The 8,362-nt window shown below is 37.6% G+C and overlaps 1 pseudogene; it reads right to left on the bottom strand.

Annotated features, from left to right (window-relative positions):
- Positions 1–7,160: 7,160 nt before the first annotated feature.
- Positions 7,161–8,094, bottom strand: LOC109392918 (PCI domain-containing protein 2 pseudogene; annotated as a pseudogene).
- Positions 8,095–8,362: the final 268 nt, after the last annotated feature.

Here is an 8,362-nt window from a genome sequence, read left to right as displayed (position 1 = left end):
CCCTTATTTTTCATGATTCATAGTACATGTTGGTTAGGCTATCAGTTAAACTTTATTTTTGAAGAGGGGGAGAAAGGAGACTTTTTGAACTGAAGCCTAGAATTTGAGAGAAAGAACAGAATCTGTTTTTCCAACCCTATTATGGTAGATTATCTTAAAAAGAGATACCTAATTAACTTGTTGAGCTGATGGATCGAAGTTTCTTACAAATCTTTCTGTAAAACATGTAGTACAATTATGACAAATACAGAGCTGATATTGGTTGAGCTATTATAGTACGTCATTTTAGATGTGTGGGAACAACTTTCTATAAACACTCACTGTCCACTTAGCAGTACCATTGATGACCTATTTATGGACTCATTGACTTTTGAAGATCTCTGGTGTTGCTCTAAGACTTCCTTTCCAGGAGGCCAGATCCAAGATGGTGGAGTAGATAAATGCTGTGTCCACCTTATTCCATGAACACATCAAAACTATAATTAAACTATAGAATAATCAACCTGGAGAGCCATCTGAAGTCTAGTTGAACAGAATTTTTATAACTAAGGATATAAAGAAGAAGCCATGTTAAGACTGGTAGGAGGGGTGAAGACGTGAAATGAGCTGGTCCCACACCCACGTGTGGCAGTTAAAAATCAGGAGAGAGATCTTGGCCACAAAGGTTCCCCATGAAGGAGCGAGGGACCCAGCTCCTCATACCAGGCTCCCCAGCCCAGAGTATTGGTGACGGGAAGAGGATCACCCACAACTTATGGCTGTGAAAAACATTGGGGATTCTGACCATCTGCATGAGACACATAGGCTGCAGAAAACCCAGACGTCCTCTTAAAGGGCCTGAGCAGGCACTCACCTGAGCTCCAGTGAAGAGATGGTGACTCTGGGGGGCATTGGAGACATATGGGGAGAGGCTGAGTTGTGTAACTTCGGGGCAAGGACTGGTGGAACAGTCCCAATTTTGCCTATGTGGGGCCTGCTCCCATGCAGCCAGCAGGCAGGTGCCATATTTTTTGTGTTGATCCCGCCTCCACAAGCCAAATCTGAATCTGATTGGCCTGGTGAGCCCGCAGCTCCACCCTGCTGACTCACTAAGACACTGCCTCACCCAACTTGCATATGCAGGAGGCTTTATCAGCAGCTGAAACTTACAGGAGCCTGCAGGTGGTCCCAGGCCTTGGAGTGTCTTGGCTGTTTGCAGAGCTACCCCAGACCCAGTTCTGTTGGCAACTGTCCTCAGTTCGCAGCATGGCCTCTCCCATGTGTCTCAGGTACAGCACAGGCAGCGACCAACTGTACATAGATCACTTTGTAGCTCCTACTAGTCATAGGCAGTGGCTGATCTGCGTCTGCATCAGAGCCCCTCCCAAGAGGCCCCAGAATCAACATACTTGGAGGTTGGCTTGAGACCACAGCAGAGCACCACAAAGCCCCACAAGCGGCACACATAAAGGACAGTCTCAACAGCCCCAGTTCCCACTCAGGTGAATCCCACTCAATGGGGTAAGACCCCCACACAACAGCCCATAAGATGTGGACGTGGCCATCCCCACAGGCAGTCAGCCTGAGGGTCAAAACCACCCCCTGACATGCCAACAGCAATTGAGACTCAATTATAACAGAAGGGCACACACAACACCTACAAGGGACACACCTGGAGCACCTAGCTGAAGTGACCAGGAGACTGTGCCACTGGGCTCCACAGGACACCTACTACATAAGGCCACCTGGCAAGACAGGGAGACATAGCAGCCCTACCTAATACATAGAAACAAACACAGAGAGGCAGCCAAAATGAGGAAATAAAGAAATACATCCCAAATGAAAGAACAGGAGAAAACTCCAGAAAAAGAACCAAACAGAATGGAGGTGAGCAAACCTACCGAAGATTTCAAAACAATGGTTATAAGGATGCTCAAGGAACTTAGTGAGAACTTCAACAAAGAAATAGCAAGCATAAAAAAGAACACAGAAACCATAAAAAAGAACCAGTCAAAAGTGAATACAATAACTGAAATGAAGAATGCACTAGAAGAAATCAACAGCAGACTAGATGAAGGAGGAGATCGAATCAGCGATTTAAAAGATAAAGTAGCAGAAAACACCCAATCAGAACAGCAAAAAGAAAAAAAAATCCAAAAAAATGAGAGTTTAAGAAACCTCTGGGTCAAGATGAAGCATAACAACATTCGCATCATAGGGGTAACAGAAGGAGAAGAGAGAAAGGGAATATTGCTTGGCCAGGGAAGGAAGGGGGTTCTTGCCATCTGCGAAGGCATGGATAGACCTGGAGGGTATTGTGCGGAGTGGAGTGTCAGACAGAGAAAGACAGATGCAATGTGATTTTGCTTATATTTGGAATCTAAAGAACAAAACAAACAAACAAAACAGAAACAAAGTCGTAGATATAGAGAACATTTTGATGGTTACCAGATGGGAGGGGAGTTGGGAATGGGTGAAAAAGGGGAAAGAATTAAGAAGTACAAATTGGCAGTTACAAAATAATTATGGGGATGTAAAATAAAGCATAGGGAATACAGTCAATAATATGGTAATAACTATTTATAGTGCCATGTGGGTATGAGACAAGTCAGGGGGATCACTTCTTAAATTATATAAATGTCTAACCATAACCTGTATACCTGAAATTAATATAAAATAATATTGAATGTCAATTATAAGTGAAAAATTAAAAAAGCGGGGAGAAGGTGAAGGGAATAAGAGGTTCAAATTTCCAGGTAGAAAACAAATAAATCATGGGGAATATAGTCAGTAATATTGTGAAAGCGTGGTATGGTGTCAGATAGCTGCTGGACTTACCATGGTGATCACTTCTTTTGGTATACAAATGTTGAAGAACTATTATGTACACCTGAAACTAATATAATATTGTATGCTAGCTATATTATTAATACAAATTCTTTAAAAAACATTGGTAAATAAAAGGAAAGAATAAAGCAAAAAAAAAAAAAGAGTGAAGTCCTCTCCAGGAATTGTCCAACTTCTCTCATTCTCTCAGCCCTTCCACCACCCTGCTCTAATAGGTTGGAAAATGAGGGCAACCTGGCTATATAGCATGTCAATCCATTAATACCTAGTGTAGCTTGGGACAGTCTAGCTAACAAAGGAGATGTCATTTTCCCTACCGCCTTCTACATATGTGGCCTTCCAGAAGCTGTTCCCTTTGCCCAAGATGATGACTTTCCTCTAAAGAGGAGGACTTTTCATTAGGCAAGAGTATCGAAGTGGAGACATTTCCCTATTAAAATCTCTTAAGCAGGGATCTATCACAGTTGATTGTACCATCTGACAGGAGGGTTCACTATGTAATTACGTAAATCTCCAAGAGCCCAAGCCAGGTCTGGCAGGTGGTCCAGGTGAGGTGTACATTCTGCTTGTTTGACTGATGTGCTGTCTTGTATTTGAAGATATAGCTCAAGAGCGGATAAGCTTTCTGAACTATAAATAATTCCAGAAAATGAAGTGATAGTAAAAACATTGGATAGATTTGGAACTTTGGTTGTAAATATGGCAATGTTAGCATATAAAAGGTCAACTGTATTGTAAATTTGGTAGATGTCATTTTCTATTGTTTCTAGATCATTTTTTTCCCTATTTTTATGTATGAGGAAACTAAGGTCCTATTGTGTCTAATTAGCTTAAGGCAAACAGTAAAGTAAGAAAAATTCATATTTTTGAATTATTTGTCGTTACCTCATTTTAAGCATTCATAGTGAATGGAATCACCAGCCCACTTTATTATAGAGTTTTGTTATATATTAGTAATTTTATAAAAATGTACATTTGATAGATGTTAATGTTTAATATCTCTAAGTATTTGATGCATTTCACTGTAGAGAGACTGCTAATTTCTTTGGGTTAAATTATTCATCCAACACTGGAATTCTGGTTATTGTGTTCATAAATAAGAACATAAAACATGGCATATTGGAAATATTATATTTTTGCAAACTGTTTTATTTATTGTTATGTAGATTTCCTGTTCAATTATTTAGATGTAACTACAACGACAAATTATTTTATTTGTGAATTAATGTGGATAACTTTATTAACATAAATTGGTGAAATTGTGCCATCTAGTGCCCTTTAACAAAAAAAAACTGTATTTTTAAAAAAAATTTTTTTAGTTACCCGAATCTTAAATGTTACAGATTAAAAATGAGTCTAGGAAACGATTTTTCCAACTCTTAAAGATAAGAAATATGAGTACATAAATGAAAATAAAGTCAGGACACATGTTACTGGGCATATGTTACATGTTTTCTAGACACAGAAGAAAATTCTAGCTGATCCCTAGGAATTGGTGTGGTCATCCCAAGCATTTCCTAAGATTTGTTTACTATATCCAGTATAACATTCTTTGTGGAGTGTGTGTATTAGAGGGGAGTAGGACTAAGAAGAGTGTGAGACTGAAAACCACGAAATAATGTGATTTTTAGTGGCTGGTGATGGAAGGAAGGGGGCATCTTGAAGAGTGGGCCTTCTGGGTTCTTCCCCCTTCCTTGTCTTTCCCATCTGATAGGACTCATGAGTTGCATTAGGATAAACAGAAGAAATGTGAGGGAGAAAGTAGAGAAAATGAAAATTATATTTTAGTGTTCTGGCAGCTGAAATTAATTGACAGAAAGCTTTGGAGTCACATTTATCCAGGTTTGGGTTTGTGTGAGTTTGGAATTACCTGATTACTTTTGAAGACTTAATTTTCATATGTTTTAAAAAAAAAAAGTGGAGGTGGAAGCAAAGAAAGGTAAATTCAGGTACCTTATAAATTAATTGTGTAGATCTTGTGACTTCTATTATTTTCTTAAAAATATTTTGTAGCTTGAGTTGCTATTTAATTCATATTTTTAGAATTTGTGTCAACAACTATATCTATATCTATATCTACATAGAAAAATGTTCTGCATACTTCTCATGTCTTGCTCATAGTAGGCAATTAATAAATACTTGTTACCTTATTTACTGGGCTTCAGTGGAATTTTCCTTTACACAGGTAAAGGCATGTTTTCAATAAATCCTTAATAGGACAACCATGAAAAGAAAGTCTGTTTCATTAAGTGCATTTGATATTTCACAAACACTCATGTAACTTAAGGTAATTATTTATTTTTAATTGTAAAAAACACATACATAAAATCTAACATCTTAACCATATAGTACAGTTCTGTAGCGTTACGTATATCCATATTGTTGTGCAATATCTCCAGAAGTTTTCATCTTGCCAAACTGAAACTCTATAACCATTAAACAAGAACTTCTCCATTTCCCCCTCTGCCAGGCCCTGGCAACCACCATTCTATTATACCTTCTGTTTCTATAAATGTGACTCCTTTAGATACCTCGTAGATGTGGTATCATACAGTATTTGTCCTTTTATGGCTGGCTTATTTTACCTAACATCATAATGCCCTCAAGTTTCACCCATGTAGCATGTGCCAGTGTTTCCTTTTTAAGGCTGAATAATAGTTAAAGTAATTTTTTAAAGTACTTAGGCTGTAGTCAGAAGATTTATTTAATTAATGTTAACTACAAAGCAGTTTAATGTGGTCTACATATATAACAGAAAAAAGTAACTACATATATGTAGTAAACTACTGTATAATGCTGAGACAGAATTCCAACAATTGAGAATCTTTTAAAACTATAATAAGGAAGCTCCTTTGGGACATTATGCAAGCCAGTAAGTTTTTAAAAATGCCATGTAAATATATTCTTAACATTTTTATCAACAATTTATAAGTTGAGCCACATGAGGTTTGGACCTCAATACCCACATATTTTCCATTTTTAAAAGGAGAGGACATACAGTATATGTACAGGTAGGAAGATCTGGGGAAAGAATACAAGTGAGTCTGTGAGGCTATATAAAACTAGCTTGGATTAAAGCAAAATGCATGCTAAAGAAATGAAGTTCATGTGTGGTTACAGCAATCTCTGTCTTTAATGGGCGAATTTAACGCTTTACACTAAATGCAATAATTCATATGTTTGATTTTCTTTTAGTCAACTTAATTTTTAGTATTTATATTATGTTGTTCTTCCCCTCCCTACCCTCGCCCCCATTTATGCTGGCTTGATCTAGTGCTTACTCATTCCATTCTTTTGTTGTTAATCTGGAAATCCTATTGTAAGATTTTTATTCTATTATTGGATATCATTTTTTTCCTGTGCTGCAAATGAGACACATTTCTTTACAATTACTTGAAAATAAGATATTTTTCTTACTAAGACATTCTGTTTCCCTCTTAGTTACTCTTCAAGGTAAGATTTTCGAATAGTTTCATTTTCTTTATTCTCTTTTTTCTCTTCCTCATCAGCCATGACCTTTGGGACACTGTGTCACCTATTTCTGCAGCTTCCCCAATTCCTAGCTTTTTTCTATATAATTTGCCAGACTACTATTGGTTGTTCATTTCCTATATCTTCTTAGTTTCAAGGGTCCTTACTTGGAAAATACTTTACATGTATTTGGTCATTTTGTTACATATTAATATATTTAAATATAACCAATGGTATATTTATAGAAAACTTTCATTGGCCAACACTATTTCTTCTCTTCTTTATTGTGTTCTACTTTGAGGCTTTTCATGTAGATCATTTCTTTTTTGGTCCACTTTTAGAGCCATTTCATGAGTCTCTTAATTTGGTATATGTGAACAATAAGTAGTACTTTCTAAATCTTACATATCCACATGTATCTTACTTACGCCTTGAGAGATGAACAAAATTATTACTGGGTAGAGGCCCCTTTGGTTTCCATTCACTATTTATTTTTAGTAGTGTGCATATGTTTTTGCTTTTTATACTATCTTACAGTGTGAAGATGAGAACTCTGACAATTCTAATCCTTTCCCTTTATAGATAACTTATTCTGTCTCTTCTACAAGAATTTTTTGGATCAGTTATGTCTACATGTATGTTATTTCTCATTAATCTCAATTCAATCTTAGTTCTCTTAATCTGAAGACTACGGTCTTGTTTTCAGGATTTTTCTGCTTTCTTTCTTTCTCTTTTCCTTTTCTGTTTTTACTTTTTCTGCTTTTAGAATTATTTGCACATTAGTTCTTGTGGATCTATCTTCCAGATCTCTGATCTCTTCCTCTTGATTTCTTTGTTTTTATATTTTTTGTTCTTTTCTTCGATTTGGTCTTCAAGCTAATTTGGGTCTCAGCAATGACTAACCTTTCCTTTAGCTATGCATGAAGGAATGTAAAAACTGAAAAATGGGGCATGCCAGGGAGCTCAGTGGTTGGCATATGATCCAATAGCATTTTTACTGGAAGTAAATATATCAGAATCATCCTTTTGTTCTTCTGACTTAAACAGCGACTGCCCTCCAAGGCAAAGGACAAGTATTCCTCGGCTTGCTTAAAGTCACTATTGAACATGGCCTTTCATCCAACATAGCACCTGTATGTCACCCTCTGTGCAGTGCTGTAATCATCTTTCAGGTTTGAGCTGTCAGTGGTTCTGATTAGGGGTTTAGACAAATGGAGTTGGTTGATCTTAAAGTAAATGTTGAATAACTGATTCACCAGACACAGCAGCTCCCACTTCTCAGAATCCTATACCAGCGCAAATGTCACTGGCACAGATGCGGAAACAGCTCATCAACAATTCAGCTGCTTTTTCCAATATGTCCCTGACTTTGCTTTTTCCTTTCTTTATCAACCGCTGATCTGCATTACTGGACCCAAATACTCAAAGGTCAAGTGTTACTGCATACATGACAGGCAGAGCCCAGTTTTCTACTTTGTGGGCCTGAAATGCCCGCAGGAATGATTGCACGATGGCAGTCTGGCATTTTTACGCCTCTATGAAGTCATGCATCCTCACTGTGAAAGTGCACCTTAAATGAATTGCAAACATTTCATCATAAGGGGGTTCCAAAAACTGTTGACACTTCTCTTCTGGAGAAGCCAACTGAAGCCGTGGGTTGGCAACAGGATGCTTGAAAGACACCAGCTCCGCACAGGATGCCCCATCTCTGGCGTCTTTTGTTTCAAAGACCTGCTGCAGGCACTGGTTTATAGTGATGTGAGCCAAGGTGGCACCCATTGCTGGCAGGACAGCCATTTTTAATACCTCAAAAAATTGGGTGGACACCTAAATGACATCATAGGTTGATTCAATTATCATAATCCTCTTTTTGAAGCTTTGAGGGACCAATATATTTAAATATGTTTCCCATTTATTCTAATATTATAGCTAGCTTTTTCTAATTATGTGTGCAAAAGACTAATTTAGAAATATCAAAGGATCCTCATCTTGGCCATCTTCGTATTAATGGGACGCTGACTGCGGTGGGTATTGTTGGCCTCAGAGATATAATTTCCCACGTTAT

This window comes from Hipposideros armiger, unplaced genomic scaffold (assembly GCF_001890085.2).
Source record: "Hipposideros armiger isolate ML-2016 unplaced genomic scaffold, ASM189008v1 scaffold_357, whole genome shotgun sequence".
Classification (NCBI taxonomy): Eukaryota; Metazoa; Chordata; class Mammalia; order Chiroptera; family Hipposideridae; genus Hipposideros; species Hipposideros armiger.
This window is presented reverse-complemented; position numbering and strand designations above follow the sequence as displayed.